The sequence below is a fragment of the Geotrypetes seraphini genome, chromosome 1 (genome assembly GCF_902459505.1).
Source record: "Geotrypetes seraphini chromosome 1, aGeoSer1.1, whole genome shotgun sequence".
NCBI lineage: Eukaryota > Metazoa > Chordata > Amphibia > Gymnophiona > Dermophiidae > Geotrypetes > Geotrypetes seraphini.
This window is the reverse complement of record NC_047084.1, coordinates 323,120,165-323,147,851: the sequence shown is the minus strand read 5'-3', so window position 1 is coordinate 323,147,851 and position 27,687 is coordinate 323,120,165.

Genomic DNA, 27,687 nt, shown 5'->3' with positions numbered 1-27,687 from the left:
TGTACAACTTGTGTGTGTAGCTGTAAAGAAAATAAGCAGTTTTGCAAGTAATTGTACACCTACACACAGAGGTTGCAGCAAAGCAACTAAACTCTATTCTGTAAGGGCATGCATAAGTGGCACAAAGCAAAAATTCAAGGGGGGCATTCAAATGGGTGGAGCATGGGAGGGGCATGGGTAGTACTGCCACTTACATGTGTGACATTCAGACTACTGTAAGTTATTTGGTACCCTTGCCACATTTAGGTACCTGCTGTTATGCCAGGTGTTTGGCTGCTGTAACTGTGGATGAAATATCAATACAAAAAAACCCCAAAAAAACAGTAAAAGAATGTGTAAGCAATAGTCACAAACATGTCCTCAATGTGTATAATGTTATAACACGGCAAGCACGTGAGCCAAAATACTTGTGAATATTTGACCACAACGTCTAAACAAAATTTATAATAGTGTAAGTGTACCCTCAGTGTGTAGTCATAAGCTAAGAGAGCCCAATAACCAGGACGATTATAGCTCTACTGCTTTCTAAATGCTTAGACTTTGTCAGGGATTATTTCAGCCCATTAGCCCACACCATCATAGGCATACACTTTGTGTGCAAAAACGTGATCAATTAGTGAAATCAATTAAAAAAAACCCAAAAAAACAATCATTAATAAATGCTTGTCATGAAATTACATGAAAACATATTTCAAAAAATTATTTTGCAGTCTAAATAGCACTAATCTCTGAATTTTCATTCTTCGCCGTGCGGTTATGCCAGTTCTGAAATGGGCTAATCACCCAATGCTGCTGCTAGATGCCAATGCTAATCGCTACTGAAGCCCCAGGTTCTACTGAGCTGGCAATATAATTGGCATTATAATTGGTGTTGTCCCATTGTTATATTTTTGCTCTCTATTGTGTATGTTCAAAAACAATTTGCATATTTAGTAGTGTCACATATCATTTTTTTTTTCTTGTAAGTATGTATGTTCTTCCACCTTGAGGTATCTCTGTTTCCCTTCATTGAAGACTGCAATACCTTTGGTTTTGGCATACTTTATAGTGGTTTTTTGTTCCAACAAAAATTTTACTTTTCTGTTTAGGATTTCATTATGTGCACTGCACCATTTTTTGGACCCATATGTCCATTTTAACCAAGCTATTATTTTCTTCTTTTCATAATCTTCACTGTTTATAAGCTTGGAATGTGAATGTATATTGTTTATTAAAACCATTATCATTCTATGAAAAAACTTAAAAAAAAATTTTGCTTAAAAGAAGTTATTTTGCTGACATACTTTTTGTTGGCATCCCAAGTCTATTTACATAATCAGTAGCATTTTAGCTAAATATCCTTTGGTGAGCATGTGTGTACGTTGGTGGATCTCTGCTTGGCTTCACTGGAGACTGCAACACTTTGTGTTTGGAAACTATAATAGTGAGTTTTTCTAAATGAAAACCCTACCTTTTTGTTTTTTTAATTTTTGTCTTATTTGGTTTTCAGTGTATGCCATGCTAATGGAAAATTTCTAGATTAAGTGCGTTTAACCAGTGAAGGAAATGTATGTTTTCAGCAGCCTCCATTGTTTGTTTGCATCATTGTTTTCCGGCATATTTGTTTTCAGATATATAATTTTTTTAATAGTACGTGTATATATATTTTTTCACAATTAGTTTCCATGTGTTATATAGCTTCATTTTCCTATTGAGTTGATATATTTCATCCTGCGTCACTAGAGACCGCGAGAGTTTTGTTTAGTGTTTTTCAGAATAATTTATTTTGAATGATGTTTAGCAAAATGCATTTTTAATCTGAGTCCCTCTATTGTAAAATCTTTTAAGGTGTTTTGCCTTTTGTATTTTTACATGTTTCCTATTGTTTTTAGACTCCTGAGGAAGGCATCCTTTTGGTGCCGAAACTTTTAATTGTGTGATCATAAATAAAGGTCCTTTCTTAGAAGGCACCTCGCCTATTCTTGTATTGTAAAGCTTGTACTGTAATTATGTATGTTTAACCTGTAACCCGTTCTGAGCTCTTTGGGGAGAACGGGAAAGAAAATGAATTAAATAAATAAATATTCCTACTTCTTTTGGTATGTGTACTTCCTATCTTTGTGGGACTGTTGTGTATGCTTATTGGTGTGGTAATTGATTAAATCAGTTGCCATTTGAATTTCTAATAGTCATCTGCTAATCTCTCATGCTGTGCCATGGACTGGCCACCCATACCATTTGCATTTGAGAATTCCAGCCTATATTTTCTATCATCTGGTACTGATTTTACATTTATGTCAAGATGGAGTTTAGGGTGAGGACACCCAAATGATTCCCTTTGTTAAGAAAACAAGTTGTTTATTTGCTGGGGGGGGGGAGAGAGTGGTATGCACTGAAGTAAGGAGTTAAGTGGGCTGCATCTATTTCCTAAAGCTGCAAGATTACAGTTTTAACATTATCAGTGCTGTATGCTGTGTATACCGTAGTTTGCAGAGTAACTCTGACCTTCAGAGTTGCACAGTTTGGCAGTTGGAGTAAAAACAATAGGTACTAATGGCTATCTAGAGGGTGTGAACTTGTGACCTAGGGAATTTGAAGCAAACTCATACTCCTGGGTCTCCATGGAAACCATAGACTACATACAGACAAGCAGGCACCTCTGAAACTGCCAGGGAATCAGAACAAGGGTTCCAGCAATTTTCAGAAGCCTAAACAAAACCTATAGGGAAGCCAAGCTAACTCTTGGTCTTCTTGGAAGGTAGTCTCAGTTTTGTGACCTCACTCCAGAGGAACTTTAAGGTCTGGTTTTGGGCAGATTTGTCTTTTGGCAGATCACACCAACTGACCATATCTGATTTGGAAGTTAGGTCTTTGACAGAACCCACCAACTGACCACTAAGTAATAAGAGGACTATAACATCACCTTTTGGAATATAAGAGGAGTGTATTTATCTTGGACTGTGTTTTTTTTGTTGGTTTTTTATTACAGTAATTGTTTTCACTGGTAAAGAAAGTGCCTCTTTTCACATTGAGAAGAATAAATTCATGTTTGGAGTTTACCAATGCTGATGTGGACTTTATTTCTGAGAGAAAGGAAAGAGTGAATTGTCTGGTGCTTGGTTGCTGTGGGACTCCAGCTTATAAGTTGGTTCCAGCTCTGGTCTTAACAAATAAAATTAACTTTGTGCGCTTTTTGCCAACTACCAGGAAAAACAAAGGATCACATACATATGTAATCTCAAAAAAAGATATAATAGAATTAAAAATGGTTCAAAGAAGAGTGACCAAAATGATAAAGGGGATGGAATTCCTCTCATATGAGGAAAATCTAAAGAGGTTTGGTGCTCTTCAGCTTGAAAGAGATGGTTTAGGGGGATATGATTGAGGTCTACAAAATCCTGAGTGGTGTAGAACTGGTAAAAGTGAATCAACTTTTCATCTTTTCAAAAAGTACAAAATGAAATTACACGACAATACTTTTAAAACAAATAAGAGGAAATATTTTTTACTCAAAGGATAGGTAAGCTCTGGAACTCATTACCAAGGCATGTGGTTATAGCGGTTAGTGGAGCTGGGTTTAAAAAAGGTTTGGAGAAGTTCCTAGAGGAAAAAAATCCATACTCTGTTATTGAGACAGAAATGGAGGAAGCCACTGCTTGCCCTGAGATTGATATTATTTATTTATTTAAATAATTTCTATACCGTTTAAAACTAAATGGTTTACATAATTTACATACATAGGGCTCCTTTTACTAAGGTGCGCTAGCATTTTTAGTGCACGCAGCAGATTAGCGCACGCTACGCGGCTAGAGCTAACGCCAGCTCAATGATGGCGTTAGCGTCTAGCACGCGCGGCATTGTAGCGTATGCTATTCTGCGTGTTAATGCCCTAACGAAGCTTAGTAAAAGGAGCCCATTATTTTGTAAAAACATAGTAAAACAGATGCACAAACAATCATCAGTAATCATATCTACAAACTATATTGCTACTATTTGAATTTCGGCCAGATACTTGTGACCTGAATTGGCCACTGGAAACAGGATACTGGGCTAGATGGACCACTGGTCTGGCCCAGAATGGCTGTTCTTATGTGATTATATAATTCCAAATTTACAAAAAAAACAAGCAAAAACCCAGTTTTCCTCCAAAGGGTATCTTCTCGGTATAATAATAATAATAATAATAATAACAGCTTATATACCGCAATACAGTGAAGTTCTATGCGGTTTACAAAAGATTAAGCAAAGGTACAAATTGACTGACTTCAAGAGGGGAAGAGGAAAGAGAAGTAATTAGACAGGAAATTCATTGTTGAGGAGAAAAGTGATCAAAAGGACAGTAGGTCGCTATTGAGAGGAAAGAGATAAGTGGATCAGTTGTCAAGATGTTTTAGGAACAGGTGTGTTTTTAGACGTTTCCTAAATTCCTCATAAGTAGAGGGTGAAAGTAATTGTTCTAAGTCTTTACCCCATGATGCTGCTTGGTGTGAGAGAAGGAATTCATGGTGTTTTTTCAGTTTGCAACCTCTCACTGGGGGGGAAACGAAGTTGGAATGTGAACTTCTCTTGTGTCTGTTGGTTGAGAAGGAGAAAAGGTCAGTAATGTATTTGGGGGCAAGTCCGTGTAATGCTTTAAAGCAGAAACAGGCAAATTTGAACTTTATGCGTGCCTCCATCGGCAGCCAATGTAGCTGCCGGTAGTAGAGTGTCACGTGGTCAAATTTTTTTAGTCCAAAGATTAGTCTGACTGCCACATTCTGCAACAGTTGTAGGCGTCGCATATTTTTTTGGGAAATTGCCAAATAGGCGATGTTACAGTAGTCAAGCAGGCTTAGTACGAGGGATTGGACTAGGATTCTAAAAACCGATGTAACAAAATAAGCTTTAAGGGATCTGAGTTTCCAGAGAGTGAAAAATCCCTTTCTGATTAAGGAATCTACTTGGTCTTTCATGGTTAGGCATTGATCCAGAGGTATACTGAATCTATTGATATTCTACTCTACTCCGTACTGAACAACAGTAATCTTTACTTTCCTGTCTACATATTGACATTCTTTTCTCTCATCACTGAACTGTTTTTTGGGGGTTTTTTTTTTTAATAGATTGTAAACCACTTGGATCTGCCTAGTGTAGTAATAGCAGTATAGCAAATGTTGACTCTGTATTCCTGAAATTATATCCTGAAATTATAGCTAGTTAAATTATTGCTACCTGCATTGAACTAAATGGCATATGTGGCCTATCAGTTCAGTTCCCTTTGTAACTGAGAGTAAAGGTTTCTAGAACTCTAAGGGGCAGCATCACCCTTGCCAACCTCTGACTCAGAAATACTGTACCACTCAGTCAACAGCAATCTCATTTTAAATGACAAAGGCCAAGTATTACTGCTTATCCAGTGTGGCATTTCTCAGTACTAAGAGAGGACAGGTTTCTTATAACAAATGCAGAGCATTCAGGGACCTCCTTCCTACACTCCTACCCCTACAAACTATCTTGGGACATCCAAGTGCAGGTGCCCCAAGTTCAAAAACATTTCTGTTTCATTCTTATCTTCTTAGGTTACCATATTAAAACTGACATTTAAAACCAGCGTGTACAATACAAAAATTTAACCGAACTTTACCCCAGCTCTCTATCTTTCCCTCTTCAGCCAGTGTCAAATTAAGAGACTTCCTGGATCACAGCTTTGATCAGTCACAGGTGGTCTTCTTGGGAATGATAATGCCAGGACGGAGGATATCTATTTATAATCAGTGCCCTGATAGGCTGTCGGATAGAGTGTTAATCTGACAAAGTATTGGATTTTGGTGTGACTGGAGATCATGAGCTGCAGATGGAAGATGAACCTGTCGATGAACTGTGTGTGGTATTATGCATAGCTTTCAGGGTAAAAGGGGATCTCTGTCATTTCAAACAGAATGAAACGCACAGAATTCACTTGCAGTTTTAGTGGGAATTTAGCTTTAACTGGGACTCTTACTTTCTTGCAGCCAGCCAACAGTAAACGAGCTGAATGTGGCTAACAGCAGCAATTTGGAAATTTTCTGCCATTCCCAAACTCTTTACAGTGAAGGAAACCCTATAATATTTTTTCAGACTGAGAAACCCTTCTCCCCGAGTCCCATCCAGCTTCAGTTCCCCTTCTCCTCCCTTTCCTGTGTACCAACCAGCTCCTGCTCTCCTTCCTCTCCCCTCAAGTCCCATCTCTCCACCCTCTTGCCCTCTCCTATAGTCCAGCATCTTGGTTCTCTCCTCACCTCCAACCCTGGATCCAATGCTTTTCCCTCTCTCTCTTCCCTGCCTCCTACCACCCCACCCTCGATTCAGCATTTCCTCTTCTCTCTTAGATTGCCCCATTACACCCTCAATCCAGCATCTTCACCCTCCCCACAACTATTTTGTGCTTCTTTGGAGGGGCCCACCTTTGATTTAGTTTAGCCAAAAAGGTCCATGCCCATGCTGCCTGAACAGCGAGGAAGTAGGCAACTTATTTCCACTGAACTACTGAGCTAAATGCGTGTGGGACTAGTGCTTGTGTCAGCGGCTGAAGCACACCACTGTCTTCATGACACTTACGGAACACCTGAAAAGAGCTCATGAAGCCCTAAAGTTCCATGGAACCCTGTGTCGGAATCATTGCCCTAAATACCTTTACTTTGGCCTTAATCAATCTCCATCTTCTAGCAATTCCCCTTGGCTACAATAAGAACATAAGAATTGCCGCTGATGGGTCAGACCAGTGGTCCATCGTGCCCAGCAGTCGGCTCACGCAGCGGCCCTCTGGTCAAAGACCAGCGCCCTGAGACTAGCCCTACCTGCGTACATTCCAGTTCAGCAGGAACTTGTTGAACTTGGTCTTGAATCCCTGGAGGGTGTTTTCCCCTATGACAGACTCTGGAAGAGCGTTCCAGTTTTCTACCAATCACCTCTACAGCTCCTCCACAAAACACCTCCCCAGCAAACGTCCCCCCCACCCTCAATTACCATCCCCCACAGCAAACACCCTCCTCTGTATTCAATCACTCCCCCCCAAACCTCTCCCTTCTGGCCCTAATCACTCATCCTCTAGTTCCCCCTTTCACAACCATTACCCCTGGCATCTCATTTTTCCCATTAGGCTTCTATTGTACTGTACGTCTCAGGCATTTGTCATTTATTGCTGGGTAGAACCTGGCTGCCACTTCAGACTTTCAGAATATGTGAGAAGGAGGGATCTTTGTAAGTGCGTGTGAGATCCCTTCCAATCAGATGTGTTACACACACACTACATAGAAACATAATAGCTGGTCAAATCAATGGTCCATCTAGCCCAGTATCCTGTTTCCACAGTGGCCAATCCAGGTCACAAGCAGTGGTGTAAAGAAGGTGAGAGGCACCCCTCCCATGCCCCCCCTGCCGTGGACGCACCCGCCCATTCTCATTCCCCATACCTTATTAACTTTTCTGACGCAAGCAGTATGCCGGCGTTGGTGGCGGCTCACCCTTTGACGTCACTTCCTAGGCGCGGAACCCGGATATGACATCAGAGAGAGCGCCGATGCCAACGCAGGCAGAAATGTTGCTCATTTCGGAGATTCTTTGTGTGTACTTGCCTATAGCAACAGCATCCTGGAAGCTTGTAAAGGGGCAACACCTGTCAATAAAGCACAGATCGCTCTCTCATAAACTGACTCCCTGTCAGTCAGCCCCCCATTACTCAAAACGATCTTTCCCCAGTGTGTCAAGCTGCCAGATTCACGGAGAAAGAATCTAGCAGCTGAGAGGAGCACAGAGCTGAGTAAGAGGATATACCTGGCACCTTCACCCTGGGAACATTAAAATCCAAATACATGTTTATGCTAAAGAGGTAGGCAAACCGTTCTTTGCCAACCTCTTTAGCTAAAACATAGATTTGGATTTTAATGTCCCCAGGGTGAAGGTGCCAGGTATATCCTCTTACTCAGCTCTGTGCTCCTCTCAGCTGCTAGATTCTTTCTTTGCCAAGGGCTGAATTTTTGTCTCTTGCTTATCCAATGACGAGAAGCGAGGCTACATTCTCCAGGTATACCTCCATTGTACTGGTCATCCCTTCTCTGGGGTCCCCCCTCCGCACACACACTTCTCCCCCCCCCCCCCCACTCCATACTTTGTGCTTTGTTTGTTGTATAATACTTTGCAGAATCTCCCACCCCCAGGTTTCTTCTCTATTCCTGCCCTTCTCTTTCTCGGTCTTAACCTCCTCACAATATTTAACACAGCAGCTCATTCTGCAGCGGCATCAGAACCTGACTTCTTTCTGTTCCTGCTGTGTTCACAAGTAGTTTGAACCATAGGCAGTGTAATGCTTTTAAGTTGGGGAGAGGGGCAAACGCTCCACTCCAGACCCCAACCCATCCAAGCTCTGCCTCTGGCCCCGCCCCATAATAATAATAGTAGTAATTGTAATCAACCAAGGGGGAAAAAGGACCAATGTGCCCCAGAAAACTAGATGAATCCAAAGACATAAAGGTGGAACAAAAAGTTCCTGGACACTCGGGTTTCTTCTAGTGCAAATGTTTATTAATCTCAAAACGTCAAATAAAAACAACCGACATTGGATGACACTGAGTCTATGTCAGAGATGGTACAACAATTTTTCTTTCTACTCTGTGATGTAATCATGAATGGTAGAAAATAGATGGTGAAGTGTCAATGATATCCCAAAAAAAGTAAGTGGTGACATATTGTGAATGTTAAATGAGTGATGTGTGAGTATTTAATAATGAGTGGTGACTTATTGATTAAAATAATGTATAGTGATAAAAGATCAGAGCAACACAGTGAGGTGACATAGATGTACAAGCTTAGAGCATAGAATTTAGGACTTATTATGTGCTTGAATATAACCATATAATGAAACCAGTGGCATAACAAATGATTTGAAAGAAATCACCGTATGTGGTCATAGGTGACATTAGTGAATAACATAAGAGAACGTAACTGACCTGTTCAATGACCACAGACCTAGAGTACTGTTCAAAAATGTTAAAAATAATAGTGATTAATACTTTACCATCTAATAATGATTAATACTTCACCATCTATTTTCAGTCAAATATATCCTTTGCTTGGGTATATAACTAACTTTTTCATATCACATTCCCACTCATTTTAAGGACTCCTGAGGAAGGCAGTGCTCTGCCGAAACACGGCCCGTGTAGGGTCTAACATTCATGAATATACCACAGAGTACAAAGAAAAATTGTTGTACTATCTCTGACATAGACTCAGTGTTATCCAATTTATCATATCCCGCCCATCAGACCTTGCAGTATGTGATCTGCTTTTGCTCATACTTCAGTGAAACATGGCTCTTTCACCTCATACTGTATTACATCAACTAGTGTTGTGTAGAAACATAGAAACATAGAAAAAAGCAGCAGAAAAGGGCTATAGCCCACCAAGTCTGCCCATTCCAAGTATCCCCTCCCCTGAATTTACTCCCTTAAAGATCCCACGTGAGTATCCCATTTTCTCTTAAAATCCGTCACGCTGCTGGCCTTTATCATCTGGAGTGGGAGTCTGTTCCAATGATCCACTACTCTTTCGGTGAAGAAGTACTTCCTGGAGTCGCCATGAAACTTCCCTCCCCTGATTTTCAGCGGATGCCCTCTGTTGGTCGAGGGTCCCATGAGCCAGAAGATATCATCTTCTGACTCGATGTGTCCCGTGATGTACTTATATGTTTCAATCATATCTCCCCGTTCTCTTCTTTCTTCAAGTGAGTACAGCCGCAATTTTTTTAGTCTTTCTTCATACGTGAGATCCTTGAGCCCCAAGACCATCCTGGTGGCCGTTCGCTGAACCGACTCGATCCTCAGCACGTCCTTTCGGTAGTGTGGTCTCCAAAACTGAACACAGTACTCCAAGTGAGGTCTCACCATGGCTCTGTACAACGGCATCATAACTTCAGGTCTCCTGCTGACGAAACCTCTGCGGATACACCCCATCATTTGTCTTGCCCTGGAGGAAGCCTTCTCCACTTGATTGGCAACCTTCATGTCCTCACTAATGATCACCCCTAGGTCGCGTTCCGCCGTGGTCCTAACCAAGGTCTCACCATTTAGTACATAAGTTCTACGCGGGTTTCTCTTACCCAGATGCATTATCTTGCATTTTTTAGCATTGAAGCCTAGCTGCCAAGTAGTTGACCATTGTTCCAGCAACAGTAGGTCGTGTGTCATATTATCAGGTAATAAGCTTTTGCCTACTATGTTGCAAAGTTTGGCGTCGTCGGCGAACAGTGATACCCTTCCTCTAAGTCCTTGCGTCATATCTCTTATGAATAAGTTAAATAGAATCGGGCCCAGGACCGAGCCCTGCGGCACTCCACTGATCACGTCCGATGCTTCGGATGGGGTACCGTTCACCACCACCTTCTGAAGTCTACCGCTCAGCCAATCCCCAACCCATGTAGTTAGAGTGTCTCCTAATCCTATCGATTTCAGCTTGTTCAGTAATCTTCGATGAGGGACGCTATCAAATGCTTTACTGAAGTCCAAATATACCACGTCCAGTGACTCTCCGGCGTCCAGTTGTCTAGTAACCCAGTCAAAAAAGCTAATCAGATTAGATTGGCAGGATCTGCCCTGGGTGAACCCGTGTTGGTGTGGATCACGCAGTTTTTCTTCGTCTAGGATTGTGTCAAGATTCTGTTTGATCAGTGTTTCCATGAGTTTACACACTATAGACGTGAGACTCACTGGTCTGTAGTTTGCTGTCTCTGTCCTGCAGCCCTTTTTGTGGAGTGGGATTACGTTGACAGTTTTCCAGTCCAAGGGGACCCTTCCTGTGCTTAGGGAAAGATTGAAAAGAACAGATAATGGTTCTGCCAGGACTTCCCTTAACTCCCTGAGCATTCTGGGGTGTAGGTTATCCGGTCCCATGGCTTTGTTTACCTTGAGTCTTGATAGTTCGTCATAGACGCTACTGGGCGTAAATTCAAAATCTTGAAACGGGTCTTTCTGGTTATCTCCCGTCTGCAGCTGTGGACCAACTCCCGGCGCTTCGCGGGTGAACACTGAACAGATGTATTTGTTTAGTTGTTCTGCCTTCTCAGAATCTGATTCCGCAAAGTTACCGTCCGATTGCTTCAGGCGTACTATCCCATCTTTGTTTCTTTTCCTGTCACTAATATAGCTGAAGAAAGATTTATCCCCTTTCTTAATTTTCCATGCTAGCTCTTCCTCCATTCGGAGTTTGGCTTCTCTGACTGCTGTTTTGACAGCTTTAGATCTGTCTAGATAGTCCTCTTTTGCCCCATCTCTGCCTAAATGTTTGTAGGTGATAAATGCGTCTTTTTTCTGTTTAACTAGGTCTGAAATTTCTTTACTGAACCATTGGGGTCTTTTGTTTCTCCTGCGTTTACTTACTGTCTTTATGTATCGGTCTGTTGCTTCGTGTAGGATGGACTTCAGAGACGACCACATATCCTCCACATTGTCAGATATTGCTTGTTTATGTAGCTCCTGATGGACAAAATCTCCCATGTGGTTGAAGTCTGTGCCTCTAAAGTTGAGAACCCTTGTTGCTGTGTTTGTCTTAGGGAAACCTTTCTTGAGGTTGAGCCATACCATATTATGGTCGCTGGAGGCCAGTGTGTCTCCTACTGAGACTTCCGTGACGCTATCTCCGTTGGTGAGAACTAGGTCTAGTAACACCTGGTCCCTGGTGGGCTCCAATACCAATTGCTTGAGACGTGCACCCTTTATGGAGGTTAATATTCTTTTGCTGCTACCCGTAGTCGCGGAGAGTGTGTTCCAATCTGCATCTGGCATGTTGAAGTCTCCTAGCATTACTGTGTCCCCGCGCAGTGTGATGTTCTCTATGTCCTCGATTAATTCCATGTCTTTGTCCTCCTGTTGCCTGGGAGGTCTATATATCACCCCAAGGTATAGGCATTTTTCATTCCCTCTGGCCAGGTTCACCCAGAGGGATTCCCCGGTGTATCTAACATCTGTGATTCTGGTGTTTTTGATGCTTTCCTTAGTGTATAGCGCTACTCCTCCTCCCAATTTACCCTCTCGGTCGCAACGAAGTAGGTTGTACCCTGGTATAACCATATCCCACCCATGCGATTCCGTGAACCAGGTTTCGGATATCGCTATCATGTCAAGATCGGCGTTTGTTATCTCAGTCTCTAATGCTAGAATTTTATTGCCCAAGCTGTGTGCATTAACATACATAGCCCTCCATATCTGTGAAGAGATTCCTTTACGAGCTAGTGTGGCTCCTAAATTATCAGTGATATTTCTCCCTGAATTATTGTGGATATCATTGGTACTTACCTTAGACTTGGTAGTGTGAGTGCGACTTGCCTCCTCAGGGTGGTTTCTTACTGCTCTAGGATATAAGTATGTACCCTCCCCCAACTTACCTAGTTTAAAGCCCTATGGAGTAGGCGGGCCAATCGATGTCCAAATACGTTTCTACCTCTTCTGGTTAGGTGGAGTCCGTCTGGTCCTTGTAGTCCCTGGAGCGTCTCGCCGTGGTTTAGGAATCCAAAGTTCATTTCTATGCACCATTCTCGGAGCCATTCGTTACTCCATTGAATACGCTCTTCTCTAGCTCTGCCTTTGTTTCTTACTGGAAGAATTGATGAAAAGACCACCTGTGCTCCTATCTGCTTCAACTTCTTTCCCAGCGCTCCAAAATCTCTGGGGATGTTCTCTGTGGCATTCCTAGCAGTGTCGTTTGTGCCTACATGGATGAGAAACATGGGAAAATGATCATTAGGTTTTAGAATTTTGTCTAGGCTAGTGGTAATATCCTGGATCCTGGCTCCAGGGAGACAGCAGACCTCTCTTGACTGCAAATTAGGCCTGCAAATTGGTCCCTCGGTGCCCCTTAGCATGGAGTCACCAATGACTACCACTCTTCGTTCCTTCTGAGGGGGCCGGTCTGCGTGCTCTGGATTTGACGTTGTGAGCTGGGTATCCTCATGAGTCCCTTCTGCTATTTCCTCGGTGGTTCCATCCTGTAAGATCTGAAATCTATTTCTGAGAGTTAGCTGTGGTATTGATGAACGGCTATCCTGTTGAAGAGAAAGAGAAAAAGAAGAAGAAGAAGAGAGTGAGAATGAGGTGGGTTTACTTCGCTTGCCCATAGAGGATGTTACTAGTTGCCAGGGGCCAGCATTTCCAATCATCTCCTTTACTCCAATCGTTGTGTTTAGTGCTGTAGGTTTGGGCGTGTCGAGGGTGGACCTGTCGTGGGTTCTCTCTGTGATGTGTGACAGTTCCAGGATGGCATCGTCGATGAAGGCCTCGTCATCCCTGATGCTCCTCAGGCGCTTTACCTCCTCCCTGAGGCTCAGTAGTTCCTGCAAGATATCCTCGCCTAAGTTTCCTAGCTCCTCTGTCTGCGTAGAGACTGTAGTGCACTTTGGGAGGGGGGGGAAAGTCTCGGTCTGCACTGAGACCTCTGCCCTCTGATCCATGTCGCCCTCTGCCTTTTGTGTACAGACCTTGACCATCCCCTGGGTCCCTCCGGATGCTGGAGTGTCAATCTTGATAGTAGCTTTGGTACTCCGTGTCCTCCCTGCCATTTCCAAGTTAGAGGGATTTATTTCTGTAAAGAGAAAGGTTTAGATGTCAGAGAGTATGCAAGTTAGAGAGATTTATTTCTGTATAGAGAAAGGTTGAGATGTCAGAGAGTATGCAAGGAGAAAGAGGAAGATAGAGATACTAGAGAGTTTGTGAGTGTGTTTGATTGTATATGAGAATGAAAAGTTTAGATTAGGCCTTGTGTTTGGTTGTATATGAGAATGAAAAGTTTAGATTAGGCCTTCTACAAGGCCCTTCTCAAGGCTCTTCGCAAAGGCGCTCGTCCGTTGGCTCGTCCCCTTTTATGGGGGGAGTTTGGCTGGTGACGTCAGGGGTGGGCAGAGTTAGCTCTCGCCTCTTCCCCTGCTAGCACCGCCTTCTCTGCTCCTCTCTCTGCTTCTTCCTGCTAGCATACTCTCCGCTCACTGTTCTGCCATGTGCTCAGGACTCTTCCACCATGTGCTCAGGACTAGGCACAGCTCCTACAGTCTCCCTTCGGCTGGCCTTGCACTGTGGACTCTCTGCTGTTGGCTCGTCCCCTTTTATGGGGGGAGTTTGGCTGGTGACGTCAGGGGTGGGCGGAGTTAGCTCTCGCCTCTTCCCCTGCTAGCACCGCCTTCTCTGCTCCTCTCTCTGCTTCTTCCTGCTAGCATACTCTCCGCTCACTGTTCTGCCATGTGCTCAGGACTCTTCCACCATGTGCTCAGGACTAGGCACATGTCTCCCTACAGCCTCCCTACAGCTCCCCTAAGCTCCTACAGTCTCCCTTCGGCTGGCCTTGCACTGTGGACTCTCTGCTGTTGGCTCGTCCCCTTTTATGGGGGGAGTTTGGCTGGTGTAGCATTCATATTTCAGCTGGTGGCTTCATCCTTTCCTTTCAGACTGTGAAAATGCCAGCTGCCATACTCCAGGGAAAAAATAGCCAAGGAGGCAAAAAATTTTAAGCCATTCTTTTAATATATTAAGGGGAAATAACCCACGAAGGAAGCAGTGGGGCCATTAGATGACCATGGAATAAAGGAGGACAAAGCCATTGCCGACAAACTGGACACATTTTTTGCGTCTGTATTTACTGAAGAGGATATATCTAATAAACCAAAAGCCGACAGGTTATACACAGGAAATGAAGACAGGAAACTGACCGGGTCGACAGTCAGTCTAGAAGAGGTATGCAGGCTTAAAAATGATAAATCCCTGGGACTGGATGGCATCCACCCAAGGGTAATCAAGGAACTGAAAGGGGCTATAGCTGAACTGCTTCAATTAAAAGCCAATCTGTCGATCAAATCAGGAAGGATTCCGGAAGACTGGAAAGTGGTGAATGTTACACCAATCTTCAAGAAAGGTTCAAAGGGAGATCCGGGAAACTACAGACCAGTGAGTATGACTTTGGTACCAGGAAAGATGGTAGAGGCGCTGATAAAGGACCGCATCATTGATCACCTTGATGGATACAATCTGATGAAGACCAGCCAACACAGCTTCAGCAAAGGAAGATCTTGCTTGACAAACTTTCTGCACTTCTTTGAGGGAGTAAACAGGCAGATAGACAGGGAGACCCCGTTGACGTATATCTAGATTTTCAGAAGGCGTTTGACAAGGTCCCGCATGAACATCTACTTTGAAAAATTGCGAGCCATGGCATCGAGGATGATATACTCATGTGAATTAAAAACTGGCTGGCGGATAGGATACAGAGAGTGGGGGTAAATGGACAATACTCGGACTGGAAAAGCGTCACGAATGGAGTGCCGCAGGGTTCGGTGCTCAGGCCCGTGCTCTTCAACATATTTATAAATGACCTAGGGAGGTCACGTGACGCTATGCGCCGTTAGAGACACGCTCTCTCTCAGCTCCGGGACCCCGCTCCTCCACACGCGGCTGTAACTAGCCGAACCGGCGCATAAAAGACATTTTTTGGCGGCGGCACTGCGCGGGCACGCATGGAGAAGTACGTGACTCGTTCCCAAGAGTCAACCTGCAAAAAAAACCGCCGCTTCAGACCGCCCCTCCTCGAAGCCTCGGGACTCGAAAATGGCGGCTGCCACAGGTACGGCTGTGTCTGAATTCACAGACACAGCATTGGCTGACCTAAAGGGCGCTATTGCTTAGGTGCTGGGACCACATATTGACACTCTCACCTCTCATATCTCAAAACTTGAACATTTATTAACTGAGACTGCAACCAGAACTACTGAATTAGAACAACGGGTCTCCAATGCTGAAGATACTGTTAACTCACATGAAATGGATATTGCGGCCTTGCAAGAAACAGTGCAACAGCAGGCTGACGAGCTTGATGATCTTGAAAATCGGTCTCGCCGCAGCAAGTTGCGTTTCCTGGGCGTCCCTGAGACTATTCCAGATGCTCGCTTGCTTAAGGAACTGGAGGATTGGCTTGAGCTGGAATTCCCTGATACCCTGACCTCCGGCTCGCTCTGTCTGGAAAGGGCCCATCGCCTGGGCGTGCGGCCTGGTCGCGACGCTAGACTCCGTGTGCTGATTGCCAAATTCTTAAATTATAGATACAAGCAGGACATTCTTCGTCACTACAGGCTTTTGAAAGAGCCCCTGAAATTGAGGGATTCTATTATTCGTCTCAGTCAAGATTATTCCATGGCGCTTACTACTCGACGCAAAGCTTTCTACCCACTATGTTCTAAGCTGGTGGAACTTCATCATCGGTTCTTATTTGTATATCCAGCCTTATTGAAGATTCAGCATAATGGCACATGGCACTCCTTTTCGGTGGCCACAGAGGCACAGGATTTCATCAATGTACACCTTGGTTCTTCTAAGGACCCTCCCTGACTGTGTTAAACTTAGCTAGGGTCAGGTGCTCAGTTAGATTGCTGTTTAACATTTCACCTGTATTGATATTCTGTATTGATGTTGGTGTTCAAGCTCACTATACTTCATGTTTATATTGTTAGGAGGATTGGGGTCCCGTGAGGTGTTTTCACGGACCTCCTTCATATTCCTTTGGGGATATGTTTTTTTGAGTTTTCTGGGAACTGGGATGGGGGTTGGGGGGTGGGTTGGGAACAGTCTTTTGCTTTATTTTTTTGGTTACTGGGATTATTGTGGTTCCCACTGTATTTTTGTTTTTTCTCTTCTGCTATACAAGTTGGGTGTTATATGACATGCACTTGGGTGAGGCTGGGCACCTGGGTGCGGACTTTACTAATACTGTGTTGTTTGCACTGTTTGTTCGAACCTCCTGGGTGATAGCACACTTCGCATTCTTTCTTGGAATGTTTCTGGTATCACATCACCAGTGAAGCGTTCCAAGTTATTGCGACAGTTAAAACACCATCAAGCTGATTTGGCCTGCCTTCAAGAAACTAAATTGACCGATGAGGAACACAAGAAGCTGCAGAGGGGTTGGGTGGGCTCAGTGTTTTATGCGTCCTCTGGGGGGAAGCGGGCTGGGGTCTGTTTACTGGTTCGTAAAGGGTTGAAGTGTGCTGTTACTGTATGTCACCAGGATCCGCAGGTTCGCAACTTACTCTTACACGTTTCACTACAGGATTCAGATTTTAGACTCTTGATAACATATGGGCCTAATTCCTACTCTCAGACTTATTTTGATTCTTTGATTTCTTTAGGTCTATTGGACACTTCTTACCCCTTGATAGTGGCGGGAGATCTGAATCAAGTAATGGACGCTTCGCTTGATCGCTCTGCTCCGGCGGCTTCCCCATCGGGTACACTGACTAAGGGCATTCCCTTTTTGTGCAGATCTCTGGGCCTGATTGACCCCTGGCGACTCCTTCACCCCTTTGAGAGAGATTACACACATCAGTCTCGGGCACACGGGTCTTTTTCTCGGATAGATTACTTCTTGATTTCTGAATCATTATTTTCCAGTATTACAGAGGCTACTATAGGGCCTTTGGAAATTTCGGATCACTGCCCTCTGTGGATTGATGTGATCTGGGGTTCTCCTCCTATGGGGTCTTCTCGATGGCGGTTTCCTTCCTATTTACACACTGACCCTGACTTTTTGAAGTATATGCAGACTTGTTGGGAAGATTTTCTTCTTACTAATGGTCAACACCAATCTACCCCTGATCTTTTTTGGGACACAGCAAAAGCGGTCCTTCGGGGGGCGATTATATCTTACGTATCAGCCCGCCGTAAACGAATATCGCATGGTATTTTACGTTTGGAGAAACAGTATTCCCGTATAAAACATAAGTTTTTGCAACACCCTACTCGGGCCCTTCGGGAAGAGCTGCATTCCACTCAGGTGGCGCTTAATGCTTTGCTTCACGATCAGATTAAACGCTCCCTTTTTTATAGGAAATATCGGCTCTATCGTTTTGGAAATAGAACGGGTAAATTGCTGGCTCAATTGACCAAAAATTGGCAAGACAATCGTTATATTTCCCGCATACGGGCGCCTAACGCTTCCTATCATACTAAGCCGGCGGATATTGCTGATGCGTTTTTCCAACATTTTTCTAACTTCTATGCTTCCCCTGGCCCCTATACTGGTCCAGATATTATTGATTACTTAGAGGATGCTGGCATGCCTAAATTCACTGCCTTGCAGAAGTCAGCTTTAAATCGGCCTATTCAGGGCACGGAGATCCAGAAGGCGATTAAGAATTTGCGACCTTGCACAGCCCCGGGCCCTGATGGGTTTACAACTGAGTTCTATAAAATGTTATCTCTACAGGTATGTGAACCTCTTCTGGGCTACTATATGGTGGCATTGGAGAAGGGTTCCTTTCCCATCCACGCCAACCAGGCCACTATTACTCTGATTCCCAAACCGGGCAAATCTAGAGATGATGTAGAGTCTTATCGCCCCATCTCTCTCATCAATGTGGACTTAAAAATACTAGCCCGTTTGCTGGCCAACCGTCTAACTCCATTGTTACCTACAGTTATTTCTACGGCGCACAGGTTGGGTTTGTTCAGGGAAGGCACTCGGTAGTGAATGTTCGGAGGGTATTGTTGGCGGCGTCCAATGCTCAAACTACATCTACCTTGGGCATTTTGGCGAGTTTGGATGCCGCCAAAGCGTTCGATCAGGTTAATTGGCATTACCTTTTTCGGGTCCTGGATTATGTGGGGATAGGGGGCTGGTTTTGGACTTCTCTGCAAGCGTTGTATTGTGCACCGACTGCTTCCATACTAGTAAATGGCTACCTCACCCGTCCTTTTTCGGTAGGGCGAGGGATGCGTCAGGGTTGCCCTTTATCCCCCTTACTCTTTCTGCTCTATTTAGAGCCCTTCCTCCGCACTATTCAGCGGGATGATGTACTAGTAGGGTTACCGGAAGGTTCATCTCAACTCCGTGTGTTAGCTTTTGCTGATGATTTGTTGCTTACTTTAGCTCAACCTTACAGATCGTTGCCGCATGCACTAGAGCTTTTGAACGAGTTTCATCTCTTTTCTGGCCTTACCCTAAATACTCAAAAATCCCTGGTGCTCCCCCTGCAACTTTCCGTTCGAGACTCGTGGCCGGGGGCTTTTCCTTTGGTTTGGGCCTCCTCTTCTATTCGATATCTCGGTGTTTTGATACCTAGGGATCTGTCCACTCTATACTCTATTAACATTCTCCCAATGCTGTCGAGGACTGATCAGTATTTGAAGGCTTGGCGCCATTATCCTTTGACATTGATGGGTAAGATAGCCCTATATAACATGATGATCATTCCTCGATGGCTCTATCTTTTTCAAGCGTTGCCTCTTTTTCTTCAGCACAACCATTTTTGGCTACACCGACGTTCCTTGCTTTTATTTCTATGGGGTGGTAAACGATCCCGCATTTCTTTTCATGCATTATCTCTTCCTCTTACACAGGGAGGCTTAGGGTTATTACACATTGGTCGCCTTAATGTAGCCTGTCAACTTCGTCATGTGCATGATTGGTTTTGTGAGACTAATTGCTTTTCTGCTACCCAGATAGAATGTTTAGCTTTTGTTTCATATCATTTTAGCTATCTGATTCATGTACATTGTCTACCTCCTAGAGAACTTCACTATGGGGATTTTTTGCTTTTCCCCATTCGAAAAGCATGGAAATATCTTTGTACTCAATTAGCTCTCAGACCCGATGTGACTCCTTGTCTCCCGATTGCTGGTAATGGGGATTTTCTTCCTGGTATGGGACTGGAGTCACATCCTCGCTGGGATGGAAAGGGTCTCTATTATTTATACCATGTACTACAAACTGATGGTTCTATCCGGCCCTTTCAGCAGTTATGTGAATCTTCCGCCTTTGGTGCTGGTGACTGGTTCCCTTACATTCAACTACAACACTATGTCCATTCCCTTCCTAGATCTGCGTTGACTGAGACTGTACAAGAGCAACTTTCAGAAGCTTTGTGTCTTAATGCACAATTGCCTATCCCCTTAAGGTTTTATCATCGTACTCTGCAAGACTTGGCTGGTGATTTGGACTATGCTGCGTTAGCTGTTAAATGGACTCAGGACTTACATATCCCTATCTCTGCTGATATGCTAAAGCGGAGTGTTGCCTTGGGACCGAAATACTTGGGGTCTGTAGCTGAAAGAGAACGTTACTACAAATTCCTGGTCCGGACATATTTTGATCCAGTTAGAGCTTTTCATGCTCGTCTTTGCAATACTGATCAATGTCCTAAGTGTGGAACGCCTAGAGCATCCCTGGGTCATATGTTCTGGCTTTGTCCGGGTATACAGGCTTTTTGGACATGTGTATGTCACCACCTTGCATCTTTTTGGAATTGCACTTGGACTCCTACAGACACTTTCCTCTTTACGCTGAAGCTGTCCTTGCATCCGGTCCGTCCGGGTATGGCAGCGTTTGCTCGGAAAGCTGTAGTTCTGGGCATCAAGACTATTCTTCAATGTTGGTTGTCCTCTAACACTCCATCTGTGTCCCATTGGAGGACTCAATTGATTCAGTTGGCGGGATTTGAACGCTTGGCTATTTCTAATATGGACTCTAAAGCAGGCTCCTCTTACCTCACATGCTGGTTGCCTTTTTGTTCTACGTTACAACCCTCTGTACGTAGCAGGTTGCTCAATTAATTCTCTGAATGTTAGCTGAGGCATTGACTGTTCCCATGGGTGGGTGGGAGGGGGGTAGGGAGGGTGGGTATGATAAGTGATAGTTCTTGTTCACTGTTTCTAAGTGTTTGTTTACTTGCTGTTTTCAAAAATTAATAAACAGATTTAAACATAAATGACCTAGAAATTGGTATGACGAGTGAGGTGATTAAATTTGTGGATGATACAAAGTTATTCAGAGTAGTGAGGACATAGAAGGATTGCAAAGACATACAACGAGACATAAACACACTCAAGAAATGGGCCGTGAAATAGCAAATGAGGTTCAACATGGATAAGTGCAAGGTGATGCATGTTGATAACAAAAATCATATGCATATGTCTGGTGCTGTACTCGGAGACAGCCCCCAGGAAAGGGACTTGGGAGTACTTGTAGACAAGTCAATGAAGCCGTCCGCGCAATTCACGGCAGGGGCTAAAAGGGCGAACAGAATGCTAGGAATGATTAAGAAGGGGATCGCAATCAGATCTGAGAAGGTTATTATGCCGCTGTACCGGGCCATTGTGCACCCCCACCTGGAATACTGCATCCAACACTGGTCATCGTAAATGAAAAAAGACATAGTACTACTCGAAAGGGTCAAGAGAAGAGCGACAAAAATGGTTAAGGGACTGGAGGAGTTGCCATACAATGAGAGGCTAGAGAAACTGGGCCTCTTCTCCCTTGAAAAGAGGAGACTGAGAGGGGACATGATCGAAACATTCAAGATATTGAAGGGAATTGACTTAGTAGAGAAAGAGAGATTGTTCACCCTCTCCAAGGTGGAGAGAACAAAAGAGCACTCTCTAAAGTTTAAAGGGGATAGATTCCGTACAAACGTAAGGAAGTACTTCTTCACCCAGAGAGTGATAGAAATCTGGAATGCTCTTTCAGAGGCTGTTATAGGGGAAAGCACCCTCCAGGGATTCAAGAAAAGGTTAGATAACTTCCTGATGAACCAGAACATAAGCAGGTAAGGCTAGACTCAAATAGGGCACTAGTCTTTGACCTAAGGGCCGCCGCACGAGTGGGCTGTGGGGCACGATGGACCACTGGTGTGACCCAGCAGTGGCAATTCTTATGTTCTTATGTTTAATTTGGTTGCGGTTCTTATCTCTTTCATGTTCTCAGTTCGTGAAGGATCATCTTCATAAGCCAGGTCTCGGCCAGCTTGACAAACTGGTCAAAGATTCTTTCCAGTCTATTGTGATCCAGGAGAGACTGGGGGCTTCATTTTCATCTCTCAGAATCTCCTTACACATATTAGTGGAAAGACTCCTCTCTTTGGAGAAGATGTGTCTCTTATGTCTGAAAGTGGAACAATAACAGCCAGACATAAATTCAACTCTTTGGTTCACCTAGGCATAGGGTTGGGTTCACTTTTCCCTCTAAACTGAGCAGGAGTCCTCCAACTGCATTGCTGCCAGTGGGGAGTGGTGCTTCTATTTATTCATTCATTCATTCATTCATTCAATTTTCTATACTGTTCTCCCAGGGGAACTCAGAACGGTTTACATGAATTTATTCAGGTACTCAAGTATAATTCTCTGACAGTCCTGGTGGGATCACACTCTATCTAATGCACCTGGGGCAATGGGGGGAGCAGTTGACCTTCCCAGGGTCACAAGGAGCAGCGTGGGACTGCACGCACAACCTCGGGTGCCTAGGCTGTAGCTCCAACTACGGTGCTGCATTCTCAGACATAGTATGGTAACAGATAGCATGTAATCTTAGACAAGATGGCAAAACATTGCTAACAGCATGATAAAACATAATATGGTAAATCATGAAATGGTGAGGCCATATCATGGTGAGTACAGTTTGGGAAACAGCATGACAAATGGTTTTACAAAGCATGATTAATATAGTATGACATGACATGGCAAGGTGGTAAGGCAAGCGTGTATGACAAACATAGCATGGAGGACATGGAACGGCAAACATTGTGCGGCAACCATGGAATGAGAGATTGAAGCAAGGTATTCACAGTAAGGTAAATATGGCGTATGGGAAGATAATGGTGAACAGTATGATGTAGTGTGAACATGTATGATAGAATGTGGTATGGTCAGAAATAGGACGGAGCTCATCAGCTTGTGAGACTCAAGATAGTGGAGCATTTGGGGTCCTTTGTCAGAGGGTCCAGGGGATTTTGATTGGCACAGGATCATGGGAATAGGTGTGTTTTTATAGCTTTCCTGAAGTTCAGTAGGCCTTCTAGTGATCTTATGCTGGTAGGTAGTTTGTTCCAGAAGCACGGTAAGTAGTGTGAGTAAAATCTTTTTTGGGCACTCTCAAGGTGGAGTGTGTGTCCCGAGGGCGCATGTAGTTGCTTTTCTTCTTGTGAGTCGGTTCAGGTTCAGGGCGTAGAGTGGAAGTTTGGAGGCCATATAGGCTGGTACCATGTCATGGAAGAGTTTGTAGGCCATCACTAAGCCTATTTTGTGTTTTCCATTGCTAGTGACAGGTAGGTGGAGTCCTGCAGCTTGCCTGTCCCTCAGTACTGAAACTGTAATGGTGAAATAGCAGCTCCCACTGGCAGGACTCCTGCCAAGCTTAGAGGGCATAGTGGTTGGGTTCTTCTTCAAGGATACAGTGTCCTCCCTGCCTCACTATGAAAGTGCTATGGTGAAGGAGCACCTTCTCAAGCAGTGACCGTTCTGAGGGAGAGCTACTGTTCAGGCTGTATGGCGCTTAGAATAGAACGGCACTTACATAAGAAATATAAACTACCTTTACAGCCTGGCATGTGTGAGAAATTTCCTATGTGGCCTAGAAAAAAATCTGGGCTTGGTAATAGCCTTTAACATCTCCTACAAATGAGAGGCACCAATGATGATGGTACAGATATACTAAGCATTTTTCTCATAGACATTTTTATGTATGCAGTTCTGTAACCTGTTCTGGGCATTATTGGGAGGATAGGCTACATAGTGAAATAAATAACTATATGGTGCCTAGTCTACAAAGGAAAGCAGGCCCCTTTCAGGCACGAGAAAGTCATGTTCTCTGGTAGAGATTGACAGAGGGACGGGTACCGGCAGTTAACTTTGGGGTCAATGGCGTAGCGAGGGTGAGAGGCGCCCCTCCCCTGCCCTCATCTCCAAGTTCCAAGTTTCCAGTTTCCAAGTTTATTATAAATTTGATAAAACGCTTATCAAAATACTAAGCGTGTTACAGCAATAAAATAGGGATAAGAACAGAGATAAAACCAGACACAAAATAAGTGTAGTAAAACAAAAGGATAGCGTGGAGAAGTACATTAAATACAGAAAAGAAAACATATATGGGGAAAAACAAAAGGACTAAGGGGTTCAATAAGAAAAGAATAGTAGCATAATTAGCCAAAAGCATCGATGAATAAAAAGCTTTTTAAAGCTCCTTTAAATTTATCTAAGTTCTGCTCTGCCCGAAGATAAGTGGGTAATGCGTTCCAGAGTGTGGGTGCGGTAACTGAGAATATTGTTGTTCTACAGGTATTTATTATTTTTAAAGAGGGAACCCAAAGTAGATGCTGTCTGGAGGATCTTAAAGCTCTATTAGATTCATAAGGTATAAGATTTTTATCGAGGAATGCTGGTTCTTTGGTTTTGAGGGTTTTGAATATTAAAAGGGCAATCTTGTAAGTTATCCTATATTGGATAGGAAGCCTTCCCCGATTTCCCCTCCCCCCCGCCATACACGTATCCCCCTTCCCTTCCCCCGAACCTCTAGCTGTTCACCACCGTGAGTAACAACTTCCTATGCATGGGGGAAGGAAAGGGGGTGCACGTATGGTGAGTGGAGGAGTAGGAAGAGGCGGAGGGGGGCGAAGAGGAGGAGGGGTGCTGGTGCCCCCACAAACATGGCACCTGGGGCAGACCGTCCCCTCATCCCCCCCCCCTTACTATGCCACTGTGTGGAGTGGGGACAGAGCCGAACTTTGCTCCCATATCATTCTCTCATTTTAAACTTGAGACTAGTATCAATATGTAAAAACTTAACAGATCTTATGATAATTAGCAACTGAATTCAATGATTAAAAAAAAAATAACTACAGAAGCTTCTTCGGATTTAAAGGAACTACTGTTAAATGACATCATCATTTGTGTCTTTTCTGCCTTTTGATATAGCAAGAGTCTTGGCCCCTGCTCAGACTCCTACCATCTGCAACGTCCTTCTATCATGTGCCCAGCTGATCAATCATCTTAACAGATTCTTCCATTGTTGCTGGCATCAAGGACCATCTCCAATATTTAATAGACACTTATTTTCCTGTTTATCCATGAGTGCCCATTTAGGTTCTCTTCTACACCCATGTCTGAAAGACTGCCTTCCCAATGATGTAAAAACAGAGGCAACTGAATTTTTAGGAAAGTCATACTGAAACCAGATCGAAATGGAAGGCTCTATTTGAGATTTATAAACAGTTGTACAGAATATTGTCCCTTTTTGTACTTAATAAAAGATTTAAATATAATGTCATAAGCATTCGACGCTTGTGCAATTGAGCACAGAGCTCTCAGGGAAGGGGTGGGGTTAGGGACAGAGCCTTTGGGGGCATAGTTGCCAGGTTCGTGGTTTTCATGTCCAATTGGGCTGCTTTAGAACGCTGATTGCGGGAAATTCTGAATAGGCGGACTATATAGAATTTGCCTGTTAATGTCAGCTCTAAAGCTTGAGTAAGTGCATACGCCTAAATGTCAGCGATGCATGCATAGCTTATAGCATTCTATACGTTCCATGTGTGTGAGTCCTGCCCAAAGGGAGAGTGGGGCGCAGTGGTTAAAGCTACAGCCTCAGCATCCTGAGGTTGTGGGTTCAAACCCATGTTGCTCCTTGTGACCCTGGGCAAGTCACTTAATCCCCCCATTGCCCCAGGTACATTAGATAAATTGTAAGCCCATCAGGACAGACAGGGAAAAATGCTTGAGTACTTGAATAAATTCATATAAACCATTCTGAGCCCCCCTGTCCATATGTAAGCCCAGAAATATCAAATACACACTATTTAAGTTATGTGCCTATTTAAAGCCTAGGGCTTAGGTAGAAGTTTGATATTTATCTCCAGCAAATTACTGGAGTGATTATAGTGTGTGATTTTTACTTCAGTACCCCCAGTGGTGTTTTTTTGTCTGCACAGATATGCACATAAATGCCATTTTTCAAGACATTTACCTGCCCTTACTAAAAAGTTTCCAATGACCTGTTCTAAAGGCCTCAACTCTATCGCCATCCTTCTCAATCTGTCTGCAGCCTTTGATACTGTTGATCATCACCTTCTCCTTGATATACTGTCTTTGTTGGGATTCCAGAGTTCTGCCATCTCACACCTTCAGTGTATGCAATGGTGGTTCCTCTTCCACAGCCTTCCCGCTATTGATTGGTGTTCCTCAAAGCTGTGTCCTGGGATCACTCCTTTTCTCAATCTACACTTGCTCACTTGGAGCACTAATCTCCTCCCACGGCTTCCAGTATCACCTCTATGCTGACGACTCCTAGATCTACCTCTCTTCACCAAATATTTCTACTGAAACCCAGACCAGAGTCTTAGCCTGCTTGTCTGACATTGCCATCTGGATGTCTCACCTCCATCTAAAATTGAATATGGCTAAAAACAGAGCTGCTCACCTTCCTGCCTAAACCCACCTCTCTGCTTCTCTCATTCTCAGTCTCTGTGGACAACACTCTCATCCTTTCTGTTTTGTCTGCTCATAATCTTGGGGTCATCTTTGACATCTCTCTCTCCTTCATCACCCAGATACAACTTATCGCTAAAACCTGCCACTTCTTCCTCTATAATATTACCAAAATCTGACCCTTCCTTTCTGAGCACACTACCAAAATACTTATTCATGCCCTCATCATCTTGCACTTAGATTACTGCAACTCGCTACTCTCAGGCCTTAAGCTTAGCCATCTCGCTTCCATCCAATCTGTTCAGAATTCAGCTTCATGACTCATATTCCGGGAGAGCCGCTAAACTCATGTTACCCCTCTCCTAAAGTCACTTCATTGGCTTCCCATCTGTTTCGGACTACAATTCAAACTCTTCTTACTGACCTACAAATGCACTCACTCAGCTGCCCTTCACTATCTTTCTTCCTTATCTCCCCCCTATGATTTACCCCCCCACCCACCCCCGTGAGCTCCGTTCAATTGGGAAGTCCCTCCTATCTGTGCCTTTCTCTTCATCTACCAACTCCAGACTCCGTCCTTTCTGCGCTGTATGCTTGGAACAAGCTGCCTGAATCCCTACAGCAGGCTCCATCTCTGGCAGTGTTCAAGGCCCAGTCAAAAGCCCACCTCTTTGAGAGTGCTTTCAACTCCTAACTCCTTTCACCTTGGGTTCTGCATCCCCAACCCTATATGCCGTGTCTGTCTGTCCAAGTTAGATTGTAAACTATTCCGAACAGGGACTGTCTATAAATGTCAAAATGTACAGCGCTGCATATGCCTTTCAGCGCTATATAAGTGATAAGTAGTAGTAGGCAGCATCTATTTTAAAGACTTACCCCTCACAAGGCTTTCACACATCAGACCCATAGGTCTGGGAAGGGAAATGAAAGAGCAAGAAGCAGGAATAGAGAGAAGAGCTTATCTGAAATCAGAAGAGACAAGAGTATGAGGAAAGTGCTGATGGAAAAGGGCAGGCGAGATAAGGTTACTGGGGGTGGGCGAGGAGGAGGGCAGGCAGAAGCTTAGGGGATGAAAGAAATACTAGAGATGAAAGGGAAGACATGACAAATGGAAAGGAAGGAAGCAGGACACACTAAATCAAAGGAGCCAACTTTTCAAAATTATTGAGGGTGCCCAATATCCTCCCTCCCCCGGCCACCACCAAAAAAGAAACACAGTCTTACATTTTGTTGAACTTGGAAGTGTCACCTCAAAATGGGACGATAACAAAAATCCAGTGCACTGAGAAGCAGAAAACTCTTTATGCTAACAGCCACAGTATCCTGCAAAAAGGCAATTAGAACCTATAAATCAAGCTTGCCATGCTATTGCATAACTGAAAGAGCTCAAACAGCAACCCTGTCTATAAATAATAATAACATAAAGAGGCAGCACTTCAATAATTATCACACTAAGATCTAGAATACCAATACACCATCA